This window comes from Argiope bruennichi, chromosome X1 (assembly GCF_947563725.1).
Source record: "Argiope bruennichi chromosome X1, qqArgBrue1.1, whole genome shotgun sequence".
NCBI lineage: Eukaryota > Metazoa > Arthropoda > Arachnida > Araneae > Araneidae > Argiope > Argiope bruennichi.
In genome coordinates, this window is record NC_079162.1 from 61,893,283 (window position 1) to 61,914,064 (window position 20,782).

Sequence of the window (20,782 nt, forward strand, 5' to 3'; positions counted from 1 at the left end):
GTGATGAAAAAAATTGTATTATTAACAATTGTGATGAAAAAAATTGTATTATTAACAATTGTGATGAAAAAAATTATTCTAAATACTCTACAAGGCAGACTGTTGATCCAAGGGCTATCAAATTTGGCATGTAGTTACTTCTTAGGTAATAAGCGCGTATTACGAAAGGATCGTTCAAAATTTTAATTAGGTGTTTAGTTGAAAAATGAATCGAAATTTTAACGTTTTTTCTTAATAACTTCAGAGTGTATTTTTGCACAAAAAACATTTATAAACCATTATAAAATTCAAAAATTGAGCTTCCCAGTGGTACCAGGTATATTTCTATGCAATTATTTTTTTTCTTCTATGGCATTAATATTGTAAGAATATTTTCAAATAGATAAATTAAAATGTTACTTTTCATTGTTTATATTTATATTCACGCTCGTTGCTACAATATTCATTAATTTTTTATGCGTGAGTGAACATTATGGCTGTAACGTAATCAAAGCAAATTTTTAAAATGAAATAAATATAGATTAATCAGGTCTAAAACGTTATCATCTTATGATATTTAGGAATAAAGGTTTGGTTAAAGATTAAAATTTTTTAACAAGTATATTTTATTATGTAAGAATATTTTTAATTAAAGATAAGCAGATATTTCAATTAAATCTTCCCTATCATCATTAAATGATGAACTCATGGCCCAATTTAATAGTCTTATTCATTCTATAACAGTCAGTAAGATGTTTAAAACTAGATGGCACCAAACCGGATTAAACTCAGCAAAGCCTCTTAAGCGGTATAAGTTTGGGGGAGAGGGCATTTCATCTCCTCAACGTCGAAAGTCAGAAAGTTTTTATTGACTTTTATTTAATTTCGATGTGAACAGTCATTAATTAATATATATAATGATAAATTGAATTAACAAAACGTATAATTGTAGGCTTAGTTTAGTTTAGTTATATTAACGTCCCGTTTTAAAACAACACTAGAGTTATTTTGGGACGGACCTCGTAATTTTGAGCCACGGTCTGGTTGACGAGAACGACACCTGAGCTGGCATACCCCTCTCCACACCGTACTACATTACATCACACCAGCGGGAGGACGTTTGGCCCGGATGGTTTAGAGTGCACCACGCCTGCTTACACGACGGTTCTTCGGTGGAATCGGGTCTCGAACCTGAAACCCTCCGGTTCCGAAGCCTTACTACCAGGCCACCGTGGCCCCTATAATTATAGGTCATCACCAAGTCGGTGTGAATTTTTCACGTATAAATGTTTTTAAACTAAAAACAATTTTAAATAAAATAGTGAAATGTCACAATTTTTTTTAACACAATCTAAATATTATTATGCAAAGTTTTTAAGAACTGTTCACTTATAGATTGCACAGACAACTGCCAATATAATTAGACCACACACTAATCTATAAGCGAATATAAAAACATTAAAAAATACTATAAGAAAAATTATCTGAAATGCGAACGATACTTTACTTTAATTCGAATAAATTTGAAGGCATGATCCTTCTAAATCAAATGAAAGGACAAAATGAGATTCTTAGAAAATATAGAGAGGAAAAAATCCTTTGCCTACCTTGCTTATTCGATGATCCAGAATTGTCAGCAACTCACAACTTTTCATGAATTAAACTCGCCATCATATTTTATAAGTATTCAAAAATAAGCATTTCTTTCAAGCTAGGCGTGATTCCCCAGTTCAGTTAAGTGAAAATAATGGGCCAGCCCACTCTGGTATAAAACGCCTTAAAAGGCTTTGTCAGAAAAGTGGTCTAATTTTAATTACTGATATGAAATGTAAATAAAGTATTTTTGTTAAATCTAAATTTCATGTCTATGTTTTTCAACATTTCATTTAATATTACATTAAAGATTTATTTTTTATTTTTCAACAAAGAAATTTCTTAATCTATAGAAATAAATAGAAGAAACATTAAAATTATATTTAAAATTTAATTTTTAACTTAAATTTTACTTAGAATTAAAGTGATTTTAAAAGTATTCATATATTTTATTTTTTTAAATTTTAACTTATCATTTTTTCTTCAATTCAAAATATTTAGCAAGTAACTGATAACATTGTTGAATTCAAAACTAAATGCAAAATAACCAAAGAACTAATAATTCAATTACATATCAAGGAACAAAATAGAAAAAAATTCATTTCAAAGCTTTATATGTTGCCGGTCCTATAAATAGTTTTAATAAGATAGAGATTATAATGTGTATTGTTGTTGCTTCGAATAACAGAATTTTCATAAACAAATAAATTTTCAATTGTCACTTACTGTAAAACGATTAAGGGGAAAATACCGCCTCAAGTAGAAAAAATTCAGCTAATCCTAATTTAAAATATAAAAAATAATAAACCTAAAAATAAAAAAAGTTCAAAAATCCCGTCCTGCGAAATGAAATTATGAAAAAAAGAAGATATACCACAAAATAAAACTAAGGAACAAAATAAAACATGGTTCTAACAAGAAGAATCGAGCGCACATTTCTTACTGTTGAGAGATTTACGATATTTATTTAACCAAAAACATGAAATACTAACGTGTCACAAATACACAAACTTAATCTTAGGGTCCTTGTCCTTTTTGATTTCCCCAGAAGCAAAAATAACAAGGATTTCTTTGTATTTTGTTGAGTAGAAAAAAAGGCATTGATCGATTGCCTAGTAATTCTTTTTTTTTTTACAATCATACTGTTTATTTATGAAGATGGTTGCTGTTTTTCTACAGGACCGTAAGTTCCGGTAACGGAACGAGTTCCGTCAAATGTGTCGAAGCGAAATATATCCAGACCATAAACAGGCTTGTCAGAATGATATGATAATTACAGTCTGGTAGCCGGTTTGTAAAGATATGCTGTAGATGCGATGAAAGGTTAGAATGTTGATTTTGAAATGAAGACATCTGACAAGAAATATCATCAATCCAATTATCTCTAGTACCAAAGTTGAACATTTCGGCGCTTCTCGAAATGAATGCTATTTTTGTCTTTTTGGCAGTGGCTGAAATTTACGAGTTGTTGAATGGATTTAAATTTCATGAATCACTTCTCATATTCCAAAAGATTAGGACGTTTATGCCCTTTCCGGTGGTTTCATATTTGTGACAAGCTGTACTATTCGTACATATTGAAAGGTTATCAGCTGGCTGATGGTTTGCATAAACTCTCCCAATTCTGGACATCGTAATCTTATTTTAATGTAAATAATCATACGCTTAGGGTATAATTTCGTAAACCACTGTCAGTCATCGTGACCTTCCAGCAGTGTATCGATTAAAATAATAAACTCCTCTGAAAGTTTTAATATAATGAGTCATTATTTGATAATCAATCAAACTCGTTTAAAAGGAAATCACAAAGATGCACTTTGACGCTAACTAATCAAATACAGCAGACGAAAAAAATAACAATGATTTGTTATTAAGATCATAAACATGAGCTTTTGAACTGGCGTAAGTTTCGTAAATGGATCATGTTTTCAGAGAAAAGAATGTTGGTCTTTTTAATTTTTCTAATCTTATCTAATATTTCTGGTAAACTTTATTAATTCTCTGCAATGAAAGATGATTAATCCAGACGATAAATTAATAAAATATTACAAATACAGAGCATCGTAATTATATCTTGCATTAATATTATGTTAGGTTGGAAAAATATGTTACTTCATAAATCTTCAACACTCATTATGAATGTCTCGAAACGCAAATGAATGATTGATTCCACAGATTATTTTTTATAACTTGATGATGTTTGCTTGCATTTTGTTCTTTTGAAAATTGAAGCCCAAACAAATATGCTTTGATTAGTAATAAAAATCGAAAAAGAAAATTATAATTTGTTATTAAAGGCACCACCAAAATAACTATATATGAGTACAGACTCTTTTATTTACGAATCATATTTCAAATAAAGAAGTGAATAAATTTGTTGATTTTTAACTCCACTGACACTCCGAATCGGTATAAATTCTGGACATAATAATAATGCCTCGGGAAGAATTTTCATCTGGCTAGAAGGGCTTTTAACCAAATTTTAAAAACTTTGTACATGCACATGTATTGAATAAAACAACAATAATCACTACAATTTTAAACATAATGAATGTTTTGAATTATTTCATAAAAATTTTGCTTTAATCACTAGTAATCTGTTTTCTAGAAAATAAAACAATACATTTATAAATTAATTTAAAGCAGGCTTTTGAAACTACACTTTTATCATTGTACTAAACAAAAGATATTTATTTTTATTTTAACAATTTTCTATTTATATCTATTATTTTCTATCTAGAAAGCAAGTGTTTTCTCAAATTCACTACTGGGTGGCTCTCCAAGTATGAAAGCAGAATTTAATAATTAATTTAGTTAGGGAAATATTTAAGTGATATATTACCATCTAAAATATACATGTGAAAATAATTTCAAATCTTTATCATACTAAGAAATGAATGACGATTAATTTACAAACTTCTATGTTTACAAACATGAAAAATGGCAAAGTTTAAAAAAAATGCCTGATAAAAAAAGAAGCTGTTCGACATCTTGAAAATGTTATTATTACAATAAAATATCTGGAAATATATTTTATGTCGGCCATTGAGGATTTCTAAGTACTATAAACGTTAGTGGTCACTGGTAATGATCGTTTTATAAATGATATAAATTATAAAAATTTCCCACTCAAGATATATGCATTAAAATTTTCTCTAAGTCATTTATAATGTTTAAAAAACATAATAAGTATATGAGTGGGAATGAGAGACTAATAATTTATCACTATAAGAGAATTATTCTACAAATATAAAAAGCTAGGAGGATTATTGCTTGATACTGATAATTGAATTTTAAGAACTCCCATCTAGGTTAACGAAAAAATCAAAAAAGTTTCGTAAACACACACAAAAAAAGAGAAAAAAATGCATAATTTTAAAGAATTTATTGAAATGAAATCATTCTCCTTTAAGCTGGAGATTTATTTGAGTGGCAAATAAAACTAAAACATAAATATTCAGCATTCGCACTGATTTCAAAATTTAATGGAAGAGTTTAAAGCAGAATTAAAAAATCAAGTTGCTAAGAATGAAATTTAATGCAATAACTTGGATATATTTTGAGGATAGAATTATATATTTATAATGCATGGCGAGACAAAATTCATTTTGTCTTTAAAAAATTCACAGGGATTAGGTACAATTCATAAATTATTCAGCATGCTTCGTATTAATGCTTCGTACTGAGAAAATATCTGAGCATCTAATATTCATGATTTGATTTCTAAACATGAAGTAGTTTTTATATTGATATTAGAGCAAAATTTTTATTAATTTTGATATGTCAATATATAGATTGCGCCTATAAGTTTGATGTAAGCTACTACTTCCAATAAAAATTTAAAAATCTAAGATTCTGTAGCTGATTATTTAGGAATAGCTTTTGAAAAATTATTTCGCTTTGTTTCTATATTACACTGTGTGCTTATATATAGAAGTGACGAGGCATAATAACGGTAATTGAAAATTTAACTTGGTCACCAAAATTAGTATAACAGCTGAAAACAATTCATGACTATTTTGTTAGAGGCATTTTGGATAAAATATATTGCCTTACCTCTCATAATTCTTATAATAAAGTTATACCTATTATAGTACCTCTCATAACTCATAATAAAAACGTATATTATAGTACCTCTCATAACTCATAATAAAAACGTATATTATAGTTCCTCTCATAACTCATAATAAAAATGAAGAATTATGTTCGTATAAATAAGTTAAAACAAAAGCCTGAAATTTCGAATTCATATAAAAATCATTACTGCAATCGATTTTACAATTTGTTAATACAAGATAAGTCGCTTGTTATTGTTTATAATCATTTTTAATGATATCAGAAGGCAAAAATAATTTAATCTCCAAAACTGTAATATATATATTATGTCTCTAATATTAGAGAAACAAAATTTCAAAAAAAAAAAAAAAAAAATTGAAACCATACATTTTGTCTATTTCAATTCCATGAAATCCTGATTATTTTCAAGCATCAACTCAACCTATTATTTCATCCGATTTAAAATAAAATTGTTTGGCTATTTCAAGCTAAGTATATTGTAGTATATTCGGTTTCATTTCCCTTTAATTAATGGGTTTTTCTTGCAACCGCAAATAATTTAATTCTGGCACAATAGATAAAATATAGTTTTAAAAAATTGAATTCAATATTTTGTTGCTTCTAGATGTTCCTGTGTGCTTTTTTAAAATTGTTTGCTTGTGTGTATAGTCATAAGATAATGTTAAATTCTAAACAGTTAGATAAATAAAATGTGGTCTTTTCAAAAAAGTTGAATATATGTATTAAGTCTTGTTCCAAATATATATATTAAAGGGAAAATGTGTATGGAAACATGAAAATTCAATGAAAAATAAATTAATAAATCCGCTAGCATGATAAAATTTGACTGGTTGTCTTTACATAAAATTTGTGAATCGGCATCATCTTCTAAACTGAATCCAACAATGTTTAAATTGTTTGTCTGTCTGTCGGTCTACCTGTGCGTATGTGAAAATGAAAACTCAAAAATCCAACTAATCAGACGGATAAAAGTCAACAATGATTTCTCCAATAAAATTATAGATGTGTAACAAATTTTGAACCAAATTTGATACAGCTTTGATCCAACAGAAATATATACTTTTCCAAAATGCTTAATTGATTTCTTCACTTTATTTAGAAACTAAATACGAAACGGTGCATCATCACTTAGATGTTTTTACTACCTATGTGTTGCTACTGAGTGTAATCAGTGAAATCTAAAAGAAAAAAACATCTCGGTTGTTTTCCCTGTTCATTCTAAAATTAAACAAATAAATTATCCGAAAGGAATTTTTATAATACATTTTTATTAACTTACTAAAAAGAACATTTTTCATTTTAATTAATTATTTTATATTTGTTAGTTTTTAATTTATGACTTCGGATTTTAAATTAACAAGGATTTCTGGAAAAGATTCTTCTCAGGTTTAGTATTAGTTGGCCCCATTAGCGAATTTCTAACTAAGCAGACCCTAGGGCCCAAGGTTGAAGGGGAAGGAAAGATCAAGCTGATGAATTGAAAATTATTATTAACTTAATTGCCAAATGAATTAATTTTCAAAAAATACAAATTTTATGAATTATTATAATTATTAATTATTATAACAAATTTTATGAATTATTATAATTATTAATAATTATTATAACAAATTTTATGATTTATCATAATTATTAATTATTATTATTATTATTATTACAAATTTTAGGAATTATTATAATTATTAATAATTATTATAACAAATTTTATGAATTATCATAATTATTAATTATTATTATTATTACAAATTTTATTAATTATTATAATTATTAATAAGTATTATAACAAATTTTATGAATTATCATAATTATTGATTATTATTATTACAAATTTTATTAATTATTATAATTATTAATAATTATTATAACAAATTTTATGAATTATTATTATAAGGATAACATTAACACTTTGTCGAATATATATTCCTAACTAATTCATTATGTTCACTGAGTTATTATAACATTTATATATATCAAGCGTCTGCTTTGTTAATTATGTGTACAAATATAGATGACGCTCAATCAAGACAGAATAAATAAAGACAATTTCACAAAGATACCAAAACAAAAAATTAACCTAAAACAAAGCATTAATATGTTAATTAATTTTATAAAGTTTTGAAATATGAAATCAATTTGAGCAACTTGTCAAAATAGGGATATTATAATGTGTACTACCTAGGTGTCGCAAATTGCATAAATCCGCCTCTAATATGGAATCAATATTTAATAAAATGAATAAATTATTTTTGAAAATAGCAAAATTAATAAAACTATAAATTTTAAAACTAATACTTTAAGGAGTCTGGGAAAATCGAGTATGAAATTCTATCTTTAAGGACATGAAATAAGTCAAATTAATTAAAATGGTTTAAAAAACTTGGTGTGACATTATAATATAGTTTCTTTTTACTACAGAATTTTATATATTTAATGAAGAGTAGCTAATGAGTAAACTGTAAAAATTTTACTGCTGGTGGTTGCTAATAAACAATAAAGTCATTTAATCTCGTAAAATTATCTACATTTTAACAAAGGGCATTTACTGAAAATATCAATTTTACTATTTGTATAGTTTAAAAGCGATAAACTACGAACGCTCAATTAATTAGAAGTAGATATAGTACACATCAGAGACGTTTACATTGATGAAAGATTAAGAAATGATAAATTATTATTTCCACGTAATTATCTACATACATTTAATTTACTGTTTTCGTATAATGTACCAATTTAACTTTATCTGTTTATTTTAACAATATAGAAATCCATGGTAGATTATTATTATAATTTTTTTCGATAGTCAATGTAAACACAAAAGAAATTAGTCACTCTAGTATTCACTCTCCACTTTTGACAAGTTTGCACTAATGGCGGTAAATAAAGGATACAAATATTTCATTCGCAAAATTATCTACTTTTTTACCCAAACGAGACGTAAAGTGAAGCAAAAGAAACTAAAGTCTTTTTGTCTCTTATTCAAAAAAATGTGAGCTCTCAAGCTGAAAAATTCCTCTTTTCTTTTCAAAGCAAAGAGAATTCTTCTTTATTTCAGGCAGCGACACTCCTAACAATAAGCATTAATGACAGGCAGACGAAACAAATGCGAGTTCTTTTGCATCTTCTAACCGAAAACAATTTGAAGTTCAGCTTACCGAAGAACATTTAATAACGGGGGGAAAAAAACAACAAAACGATAGGAAACTTTTCCCTTGGGAAACAGATAAGAAGAAAGGGAGGAAGAACTCGAGTGTTCCTAATGACGTACAGAAAAAGCGGAAAATCGTCCGAATTTTTTTCACCCCTTGTGGTCTAAAGAAAACGTATCTACCACACAAAAGTAGAAATTCGATTTGATTTTTAAATACGCCTATTCTTGTGTTCAAATTCTGATTTCAATTATTTATTTTTTATTTTGTAAAGAAATGATATTTGGTATCCAGAAATGGCAATGATGTTGCTATTCAATGAAGTATAATTGAATAGCAAGGTTGGAAAAATAAAGATAGCAAAAGTAATGTGAATCCCCTTCACACAGAAATTTCCGTTTTATCCATGAAAATGTGCTTCAGCTTGTGTTTGAATTCAGTTTTAGAACATAATGACTTTTATTTTATTTTCCATTTAATGAAGTGACAAAAATGTCATTTTAGATTACTATCTAAAACTCTGAGTACTTTTTCTTTCAGATAACCTATAAAATTGTGATGGAAGTTATATGAATAAAGAAATGCATTCTTTCTTGGTTAAACTATATTAAAATCTCTCTTCAAGTAGCTATATACATGGTGAAAAGTGTGCAAATTGGTATAACACAGAAGATAACAAGATTAACAATAAAGCCTCATTTTATAATACTGAGGCATAAATATAATTCATCTAACATAGTAATGTCAATAGATAAATACAATCCAATAAATTTCATGCGATTTACATACGACAGCAATAGAGTTAATTCATGTTTAAATTCTATATATAAAATGTGCTACCCAAAATAATTTTGGAAGTTTTTGTACATTTCACAGGAGGATAAAGATCGTGATGATGCAACTCAGAGTAAGGCAATGTGCACTTAAGCAATCAGTCACATTTGTGATATGACTGTGATGTCCCTTGAATGGACGTGATTAACACATTTCTTGAAACATCAAGCAACAATAAAGCCTCCTTTTGCAATACTCAGATAAAAATATAATTCATCTAACATAGTAACGTCAATAGACAAATAGAATTCAACATATTTCATGCAATTTACATACAACAACAATAAAGTTAATTCATGTTTAAAGGAAACATATAAAATGTGTTACCCAAAACAATTTTGGAAGCTTTTGTGCATTTCACAGAAGGATAAAGATCGTGATAATGCAGCTCAGAGTAAGACAATGTGCATTTAAGCAATCAGTCACATTTGTGATATGACTGTGATGTCCCCTGAATGGAAGTGATTAATACATTTCTTGAAATATCAAGCAACAATAAAGCCTCCTTTTGCAATACTCAGATATAAATATAATTCATCTAACAAAGTAACGTCAATAGACAAATAGAATCCAATATATTTCATGCGGTTTACATACAACAACAATGAAGTTAATTCATGTTACCCAAAACAATTTTGGAAGCTTTTTGTGCATTTCACAGAAGGATAAACATCGTGATGTTGCAGCTCAGAGTAAGACAAAGTGAATTTAGCGATCAGTCACATTTGCGATATGACTGTGATGTCCCCTGAATGGACGCCATTAATACATTTCTTGAAACATCAAGCATTTCTGGAACTCAGGAAATATAAGGAGAAAAAACTGCTTCGTTTTTAAAATTTATCTTTATGTTTGCAATCTAATATTTCATGCATTTAAGCTTTTTTTTTATAATTATACCCTAGGCACTATTGGAAATTGTAATAAGAAACTTTGAAATAAGCTTAGAGCACCTACCAGCTTCGTACTCCTGGAGTTTAGTTGGTTTATCTTTCCGTTTGGAAGTCACACACTTTGGGAGCAAACCTTTTATCAGATAACCAGCACCATACCTGAACAAGTGCTTAGTCCTCGAACTTCTATATTTAGTGTTAAACACATTTAACATGCACCATACCTGCATATATGGTGAATCTTTCGGAGAATCACATATTGAGCCTTCAACCTTCCAATTCTGAAGCTGAAACATGACCACAATGCCTCCAAAGGAATTCCTACTTATGTCTGTGAAAATATAGGTTAGACGATGAAAATAACTACAAAAGTACAATGTATACGATGGAACGGCAGTTTTCTTAAGTTTTCATTTTAATTCTTTTACAAATCTATGAGACAAAAATATTACGGTACTTGAACAGTATTAAAAACTCAAAACAATTTTAGATCCTCAGAAGTTTAGTGGGTTAGATAAAGGCATAGTTGAGAAACTTAAAACAAAAGAAATTCCTTCAGTTCTCCAAGAAGATAATATGTCCCTTTTATATGACATAAATCAGTCACCAAATAGGGAGTCGAGTCTTGTTGAGAAAGTAGAAAGTAGATCTTCAGTTGAAGACAATTAATAATAAATAGCATTGGAGCTTTGCAAAGAAAGAAGCACAGAGCCAAAAGACAAATTTTGGTTCTAGAAGAAGTAGAAAGAAGTAGAAATCGAGTCTTGTCGAGAAAGTAGAAAGTATAAGATCTTCTGTTGAAGACAATTAATAATAAATAGCATTGGAGCTTTGCAAAGATAGAAGCACAGAGCCAAAAAAAAACAAATTTTGGTTCTAGAAAGAAGTAGAAAATTGAAACTAAAATAGTTTTTGAAAAATAGATTAAAAAACAATGGAAAAGAAATCAGTGACAAAAGAAAGAACAAGTACACACAACAGAATGATAACCAGAGACAAAGCACCAACATAAATGGGAAATAGCGGTATAAAAACATTTTGTAAATTTGTTAAATTATTCGAAAATTTCAAGGCAATGTTCATCTGCAGGTGCAAAGAGTCCAATAACAGGATGAAAGAAATCTAAAATTGAAAATATATACTTAAAAAAGAACAGTCTACAGTAAAAAAAGACCATTCCTGAAAGTGTCACTAAATCTCTAGGGAAGTAATCAAGTGGCCTTTTAGGATTCACTTATGAAGGTAATAGTCCAGTTGGAATAAATGAATCAGATGTTGAGGTCTCTGTGGAGAAACACATCACATTCACCAATAAACTTCATGCGTAATCGAATCTTAGAGAAGCTGTTAGCGAAGAACTCTCTTCCATCAGAAAGTTTCTACATCCGTTACAGGATTTTCCAGTTGAAAGGAGGTAGTAAAAGAGCAAGTTGGAAACTGCATAATACAGAGGATCCCCAATTCTACTGTATACGCACTTGTCTACAGTGCTCAGGTTAAACTGTTTGAAGAGAGTTGGAAAGGGGCCACTTTCTATTACGAACATGATCGCATATTTCTGCCACTCTTGATGTTAACAAGCTTTCTTCCGAAAGCGATGGATTTTTCTTCCAGTGATGCTTGAGTCCTATTCCCTTTCTTACATATTGATGGATAGTTGCTTTAGTTCTCTTTTAAATTAACTGCGGGTGGTAGGATGGTTGATTCGGATACCTTCTGTTCTGTCAAACACTTGTCCAACTAAACTGCCAGCAGTTTCGTTATCTTGATGACCAACATGTGTTTTTATCCATCCAAGGTGAATATTTTTATGTCTTTTGAGTGGGTGAATTAAGCTGAAACAAAAGAAAAGTCAAATATTTGAGACAGAATGAAAAAGGCGAACACTGGTGCGGATTGTAGGTACAGTAAACATGAGAGATCTGAGTCTCTGTGCCTATCAGAAGAGGGATAGCAGAAGGAGATACTTCGGACTTATCAGGAGGAGACTGAAGTTCTGGAAGTCTTTACTTCGAATTTAGAGGGAACTGAGTAGAGAGAAAGGACTGAATCATCTCTCAAGTACTGCATTAATGAGAATGATTTTTCTCCTTCATCTTCTCTGTCAGTTGATCCAGTTTTTGCATCGATTTTCAGGAGTCCAGGGAATACATTCAGCAGTTGCAGAATTTCTTTCAAGATTTCAAACAGATGTTTTAGGGGAGGAGGGATAATTCATCCATTATTTTTTTGAGCTGGATAGTTTGTAGATTTCTTATCAATCAGACTCAGTGACAGGTGGCTTAGGAACCTTTTTCCTGTCGTTTCGGCGTACAATTTTTACTTGGAAATTTGATTTGGTGATAGGAAAAGCTTTGGATGCCTGGCAGGAGGTGAGGTGTCCTATTCCAATAATACAATCTAGTATTTCCATTCAGCAATTTTTTCCTCAATAGGGCATTCATTAGTTTAGTGATCTCCAGAACACTTGATACATTTAAGCTTACATTTGCAGTTTCTTACGCTATTGAAGAACCCAGCGTATCTGAAGCACATCGCGGATTTACTATTTTTTCAATGTGTTTTAATTCATATTCCGAGGTGGAAGATGGATTAGTAATTTTCATTCCTCTTCCTTTTAAAGAACAATATGGGATGGATACGATTATCCTTGAGGATTTTCATTTGGGAGATTCTGAAAAAAGTTTAGGGATTTTAGTTCGTCAACTATTTCTTCTTTGTTTCCATTAGTTAGGGGTTCTTTGATTACGATTTTGAGGGACTTGTTTTGAAAGCTATAGAAAGAATATATTCCTTATTTGTTGCATCTAATAATTCAGTGATTTTTTAGTCTGTCATATTCATTGTCAGAAGTTATTGAGAAAAATCCATTTTTGCATTATTTAACCGTTTTCAGGGAGAAAATCTGAATATCTGGTAGGATTAAGTTATGGTCTTCAGAAATCTTGAGACTGATCGCACATATTTTCTTGGTGTGGATCAGGGATATTTTCCTGACCCTCAGAGCATATTATCAAAGTATTCCAAGATCTTATATTTATTGTTAATCTTCAGGGTCTCAGTCTCAGGAGGGGGCCTTTTTTTGGCAGCATGCTTCTTATCTACTTGAATGAAACCCTCTTCAATTTCCATTTCGATTTCAGGAGTGATTTCTCGTAGTTCAGCTTCAAAGATTTCAGGGGTTACCGGATGACGGGTTTCACAACTTGTGTTTGGGCAGAGTCCAATATTAAGCATTGCATCCTCAAGTTCTTCAATTTCTTTCTTGAAACTCGCAGTCATCTGAGTTCTTCGAATACAGGCTTCCGTATTCTCCAATCCTTTGTTGCGTAGGTCATCAATAATTTCTTGGTGGGTCTTTACCGCTATCTTTTTGTAACGAATCATCTGTGCTTTATCAGCATTCCCCTCGCTGGTGGTTATTGGTTCTGGAATATATTGACGTTCAGCAGCCCTGATAGGAGTTTTAATGGGTTCATTTTTACTTCTCGAATTTTGGTATTCATTTCCTCTATCGGTGCTCTTTTTCGAATGCGCACGATTATTATGAGTGCGTCTAGCATGCGGGTTGCGGTAATCTGCAGGGCGGGTACATCGTTGGCGAGATCTGGACTGATGCGCCGATAATTTTGGATGATTAGGTACTGCCTCAATATTTTTAGAGGTTTTCGGCATGATTGAAAAATTCAAAGTTCAAATGCAATAAAAATATGCATAAAGATACTCAAATAAGGTATGATTCTATTATGCACCAGACTGGAAAACAATCTCGCAGAAAGATTTGCTAAAAATTCAGAATAGCAAGGCAAATAAAAAAACCACTGCTGTGAGCACAATCGTTGAGTGAGAGCGCGTGTAAGATTAGGGTTAGAAGAGCTCTAAAAACGCGTCTATCACGAGCGGCTCTCAGAATGGAAATACATCACCGTCCACCCTTCAGATTCACTCTCCTTAAAAAAGAATATAAAGACCCACGGTGACTAGTCTTAAGGAAAAGGTGTAAAGTCTGTAATAGGTCAAAGGGTAAAACTATCCACCAGCTTGCCGGACCAGACCTGCGGGGCAGGAGCAGCTTACAAAGCTCCACCTGATTTCTTTCAAAGAAATTTTCTAAAAGGACCTGGGTACCTGAAGGCAAATCATACCAGCTGTCACTCCATCTAACGCATTCTTTCAATACTCGCTTACGATTTAAGGTACTTTTAGACCTTGTATTAATTTTTCAACTTTATTTTATTTTCAGAAACGTGAATGAAAAGAAAACTGAGACCCCAAGGAAAGGTTGGAGTATAGATATACGTTTTACTTTCTTTTTTATAATTTTAGCCTTTAATCAGTTTAAATTTACTTCTATGAACATTAATACCACCCCCTTACCTCCTGGTTGATAATTGTGGGAACGCTGGGATGGTTCTATTTTTTTGGAAATTGTTCCTGTTCTTTATGCCTAAATTTTATTAATGCAAAATTAAGTTTTCTGAAACTTTACTAAATTTTAATTGCGCTATTAGACTTTTCTTTAGTAAATTTGATAATAGTTGAAATGAATTAAATTTATGCCTGTGTGAAAATAGCTTATTATAAAAATTTATCAATCAAAAACCATAAAAATTTTAAGTTGAAAATAATATAAAATCGGGTAAAGTTCAAGCAAAAATTTTTTTTTATATAAATTTTAAATAATTTTAAAACGTTTCAACAAACCATCCGGCTGGCAAAGACAACAACAACAAAAACCAGAAAATCCCCCCAAGACAAACTCGCAAGTAAAAAATCAGAAATAAACAGTAGTGAAAAACAGTTTAATAAATAAAATAAGTACATAAACAAAAAATATTGAAATAAACGAAATAATATGTTTTTATCGATATTTTTAAAATCTGTAAAACCGTAAAACACTTAAAGCCCCTTACCTACTACATGTTGCCACCTACATTTTCGAAGACTTTTCGATGTTAGACCTTAAAAAAAATGTACACATTCAAACCAGATCCGTTGCTTCTTTTGAGCTCCTTCCCTCAAGCAACAGGTATGTAAAATCTGATATTGTTATTCAAATGTTATCTTGTTGGCATGGTATGAAAGTTTTTAAAACACCGTGCTGGCACATGTGCCGGGGGTGATTCGAATTTATTAAATGTATCCCAAAATGATACTTCTATTACTTCAAAGCAGGACGTAAATATAACATAGCGTAATTCAGCATTTTTTAGTGAGTCTTATCTGTCTGACTGGTATTATAATCTATTTTTTAGCATAATTTTATTTATAAAGATTTTATTTAAAAACAATTCTAGCAATTTGATGCATTAGATCCTTGTAAAAATTATAAGGATTTAGTCTTCATCAAAAACTGTTTTAGTAAATTAAAATTTCTATTTTGTCTGTTTCTTATAATTTACAGACAACAGTGTAACCTAGGGTTACGGTCTCGATTTCTAGAGAGGATGGTTTCAGTTTCGAACTCCTATTCCACTGAAGATTCAACAGGTATATGGCTCAGTATGCGCGGAAAATCTGACGTCGAGGGTCAAATGTCCTCCAGTGAGAATAGCGTGAAAGTTAAAAAGTTAAGAAAGTGAATGCCGCCTCAGACATTCTAGCCTTATGCCCATAGTTCAAAATGGCTCGTTCGTCTTTAAATATCCCTCGAAATCAACTTGAAAACAATATTCTAATGTAATTTTACGAAAATAAAATCTGTAAACGTCTAATTCTATCTCTCTCTCTCTCTCTTCTCTCTCTCTGTGTATATATATATATATATATATATATATATATATATATATATATATATATATATATATATATATATATATATATATATATATGTGCGTGCGTGCGTGTGTGTGTGTGTGTGTGTGTGTGTGTGTGTGTGTGTGAAGAGAAATTTACTCCATTTTTCCTCTTTAAAGCATTTAGAATTCTTTTAGGTGTAGAATTCTTAAAGATAATAATAATTCGAGAAGAAAAAAAATACTATTAGATATCTGGGGTCAGATTTTCTTTGAAACAATATAAATTGGAATCAAATATGCTAAAAAAAGCATTTGTTTTGTATAGGTGTTAATCCACTTTTTTTTTATATATATGACTACGTTCGGGATGGATTTTTTGAAAAACGTTCGAAAATAGTCATATTTTTAAATATTTAGTTAAAAAATATTGAAAAAACATCTATGAAATCAAACTAGTTAAGTGGCAAAATTATTTTTTTAAAAATTGGATACAAGGGCATTTTTTACTGAAAAAAGGTAGAAAGGAAAAAATTTCTAGTTTAGAGGTTTATCAAATGATTTGCTTAAAATTGTGCAGATAGCTTAAGAAATATATTATCTAGTTCCTGAACTAAAAATTATGCTGTATTCACATTCATTCGTTAAATATTGAAGTTTGATTGATACATAACACGAAATTTTCTATTTTATTCACATTGTGAAGTACCAAAACATAATATTTCTAAATTATTAGATTACTTATTCTCTAGCTCAGAAACGCCAGAGCATATTGAGAAATTATTATACTAAATTTGAATGAAAATTAAGCGTTAGATTTTAGTTTATCAGATTTTTCGTCAGAAAATTCTATCATATTCCATATTTTAGAAAATAGCATTTAAAGATTCAAAATGGCATTATAAAGCATATGAACGCAAATATAGAAAGCTGCATAACGTCCTAAAAATAGACTTAGAAACAAAATTCTAATTCTTTCATAAAAAAAGCCTGTTCAAACATTTAAAATATTAAATTTAAAAAAATTTAATAATTTCGCAAAAAAATGTACTTTTTAACGTACATTTAATGTACACCAACCTTGAAAAGAGATTTTAATTAAAATAAAATAGATCTTATTTCATATAAAATATTTATATAAAACGATTTTTCGTCATTGCTTGAATGAATATACTGAAACTAGAAGCGTGTATAAATTTAATATACTGTTTTCGCAAATAAAAAAGAGAATTTGGGGATAGAAAAAAAATGGCCTTATCTTTTCTTCTTCAAAAAGTGACTTTTTTGTTGGACATATTTTATATAAAATTTTTATTTTAGTCATCATTACTTTCTTCGATTAAATTTTGCAGTTCCGCTAATTTTGCGAGAGGTAAAAAATTTTAATATATTGATAAGGCACAATAGTAATTCAGATATAAACATTCCTTATAATAAAACGTTCATGATTTTTTTTATTCTCTGTTCTTTCGCTTGTAAATCAAATCCTTAGTAAATAATTAGTTTAATTCGTAATTCTTATTGCAAATAAATTTCAAATGCATAACTTTGAAAAATGACACTATTCTTTTTCAGAAGATGAAATTTGTCTATTTGTTTAACTTTACACTGCAAGATTTTATTTTTATTTTTTTATGAAAATTGTTCATATTTATATGGATGAGCATAAGGAATTCGATTAACATTATTTGAATTTCTAATTTTAAACTAAAATCGTCGTAATTTGCTTAATTAAAATGGCTTACCTAAACGAAATATATTAAATAACTAATAGTATAAAACAGTTCTATTTCTTTTATAAGCAGATTTAGTACATGAGTAATGTAAGTAAATATAAACTAAAATTTGTTTTTTAATATTCAGCAAACTATTTATTATTTTAATATAGTCTCTTACAGTATTCAGCGATGAAAATTAGCTGCGGGTGAAACATATTTTTAACACCCAATCGAATCCTTTAATTTGAAGAATTCTCCAATTTTTAAGAAAAATATAAAGATTAATTTTGATTTTCTCTTTATCGGAAAGATTTTGGCTGTTTGAACTTCTTGGAATGAAAAAAAAATTCCTTTATTTTACAAAAGATGCAATTTTTTTATACAAACTAACCCACTGATGAAAAATTATTTCATCAAAATTTTACAAGAAATAGAAATAAACAAAATAAAAAAATCATGAAATTTACAAAAAACAAGACAAATTTGTATAATATGATATTAAGAAAATCCTCAAAATCGAATTCAAATTACTTTATAAAGGCATTCAGTTGAAGAAATAGAATGATAATTTGAGAAATTGCTCATTTATTTGAAAAATGTCGATGGTTTTTATCCTCATAAATACATCAAGATAGCATTTTTTATGAACTAGTTAATTCTGCTAGAAGAATTTAATAACTGCGGGGCAGATTGATGAAAAAACACATTAAAAGGAGTTTTATTTTTGATGCTAGACTGAATAGCCAAACAGAAACAAATATCAGCTTATTTAACTTTGTCTTTTAAAAATAAAATGAGTGTTTTGTTAAATTGAAACATGATAAATGCCTTGTAAAATTTGAAAAACATTTTTCGTTTAGGCAATACAGCTCTTAACTCTTTCAGGCACGCGATTTTAAAGAAAATAAATATCCTAATTGCACATAATTCTTTTATAATAAAAAATAAAAAAATAAAAACATTCGTTTCGATTACCTAGCATAAAACGTTGCACAAAATAAGAAAAATATAACAATATTTCATTCCTTTTTTAAAGAGTAGGGCATATATAATCCTACAATTTCACAACTTCAAAATTAGTATAAAATATCAAATAACATATTTTTTAATAATAAAAAAATTTGTTCACTCATAATAAATCAATACATATTACTACAAACAATACATACCATTATAAACGGCAAAAATTCACTGCATCACATAATGCGCTAACCGTAATCACAGCAGTACACACACAGCTTATTGATGCGTTTTTAATTGTATAAATATTTTTCACTTATTTACGCGTTTAGCATTACCAACTGAATGAAAAACTTTAAATAAAATATTAAATAACATAACTATGAGTGACTTCAACTTTTCGAGGGGATTTAAAATATATCCCTCCGTGCATAAAAAATTAAGCAAAAAATGGGACAGTTTTTAACCCACCTAAGCTCAAAAAGTTAATGAATTTTCTAGGAAGATTCATTAAGTATTAATTTAGAAAGATGATTCATAATTTCATACTCACTTGAACCATTTGTCTCCTAAGTATTTGAAAAGTATACTCATTCCATTGAACAACGTCCAAAATGAATCACACTTGCTTCACTCGAAATGCGTTAATGCAATTCAGATATGCGCAACATCAAGCATCATTGCAACACCTCTCTGCAAGAGGTATAGTGAAATTAAATACCTACAATCACGTTGATATGATCTGTTTGAATAGTAACTTCCTTTGAGTAATGAGTATCATGGTGATGCAGCCAAATGTGGTATTAAAGACTGAAAAAAATATATTCGTCTTATTTTATGTTCAGTTACTGTAAGCAAATAAATGATCGAATACACGGATATGCGTAGAATAAGTATTGAAAATGCAGTTTCGAGCGAATATCTGATCGGATTTTTATTCAGGATACAGTAATTATTAAAGTTTACCAAGCCATTTATATTGAAAATTAACTATACTATTTTCTTACATTGCAGATTAGCTAGAGTGTTAATTTTCATTGAAGATTACATAAATGTCTAATTGATTTGTTTGGTTAGATTAAAGACCAAAACTATGAATGATTAGATAAATAAAGCTGCTTATTGGAACATTTTAATGACTTATTCCTTGATTTGATTGGATTTGTAATAATAGAGTATCCATCCGTCAATATATGCAAGTTCCAGCAGTCAGATGTCGCAAGTTCCATTATTCTTATCAATAACATATAGGAAGATGGAAAAGGGGAGGGGGGGGGTTTAAAAAGGTGGTAGATATGTATTGGACACCAGGTTTAGAGAAAATAGCGAAGTGAAAGCACAGTAGAAATTGTTTAATTCTACTCTTATAGGAAGAAAATATTTTATAAAAGTACCACACTTTCAATGAAGCCAATGAAATTCTATTAATTAATTTCCTATCATAACTCTCAAAGTTAAAACTATTTAGTTAATTCAGTTTCAATATAGGTGTTGCTAGCGGGAAGTAAGACCAGAACAAGAAATGCGCCCATTTCTTTTAATAAAACAATCCATTCTTTAAAACAATGTTGAAATTCATTTTAATTCAATTAATTGAAATCCAAATAAATTATCTACGTCGATCTCTAGCAGGAAATGACGCAATCAAAGAGCAAAATGATAATACTCTTCGCAAACTACTGTACAATTTGACAAAGAAATAAAATGATACTTTTTCCTTTTTTAACCAGTTCTATTTTGTATAGCGATGCAAGATTCTCAAATGGAACAGCTGCGTTAAAAAATATATATATCATACCATTCTAAATAATAGAATGCATTGCTCTAGAAGAGGTGTTTGGAGAAGC

The 20,782-nt window shown here is 29.3% G+C and overlaps 1 protein-coding gene across 1 annotated transcript in view; it reads right to left on the reverse strand.

Annotated features, from left to right (window-relative positions):
* The window catches only part of LOC129959549 (fibroblast growth factor receptor-like 1), a 228,584-nt gene extending 209,009 nt beyond the window's left edge, over window positions 1-19,575 (reverse strand). The window contains exon 1 of the mRNA XM_056072444.1: window positions 19,489-19,575. The gene's annotated coding sequence lies outside the window, so the exon portion shown is untranslated. The remainder of the gene's footprint in view (window positions 1-19,488) is intronic.
* Between the last annotated feature and the right edge of the window lie 1,207 nt (window positions 19,576-20,782).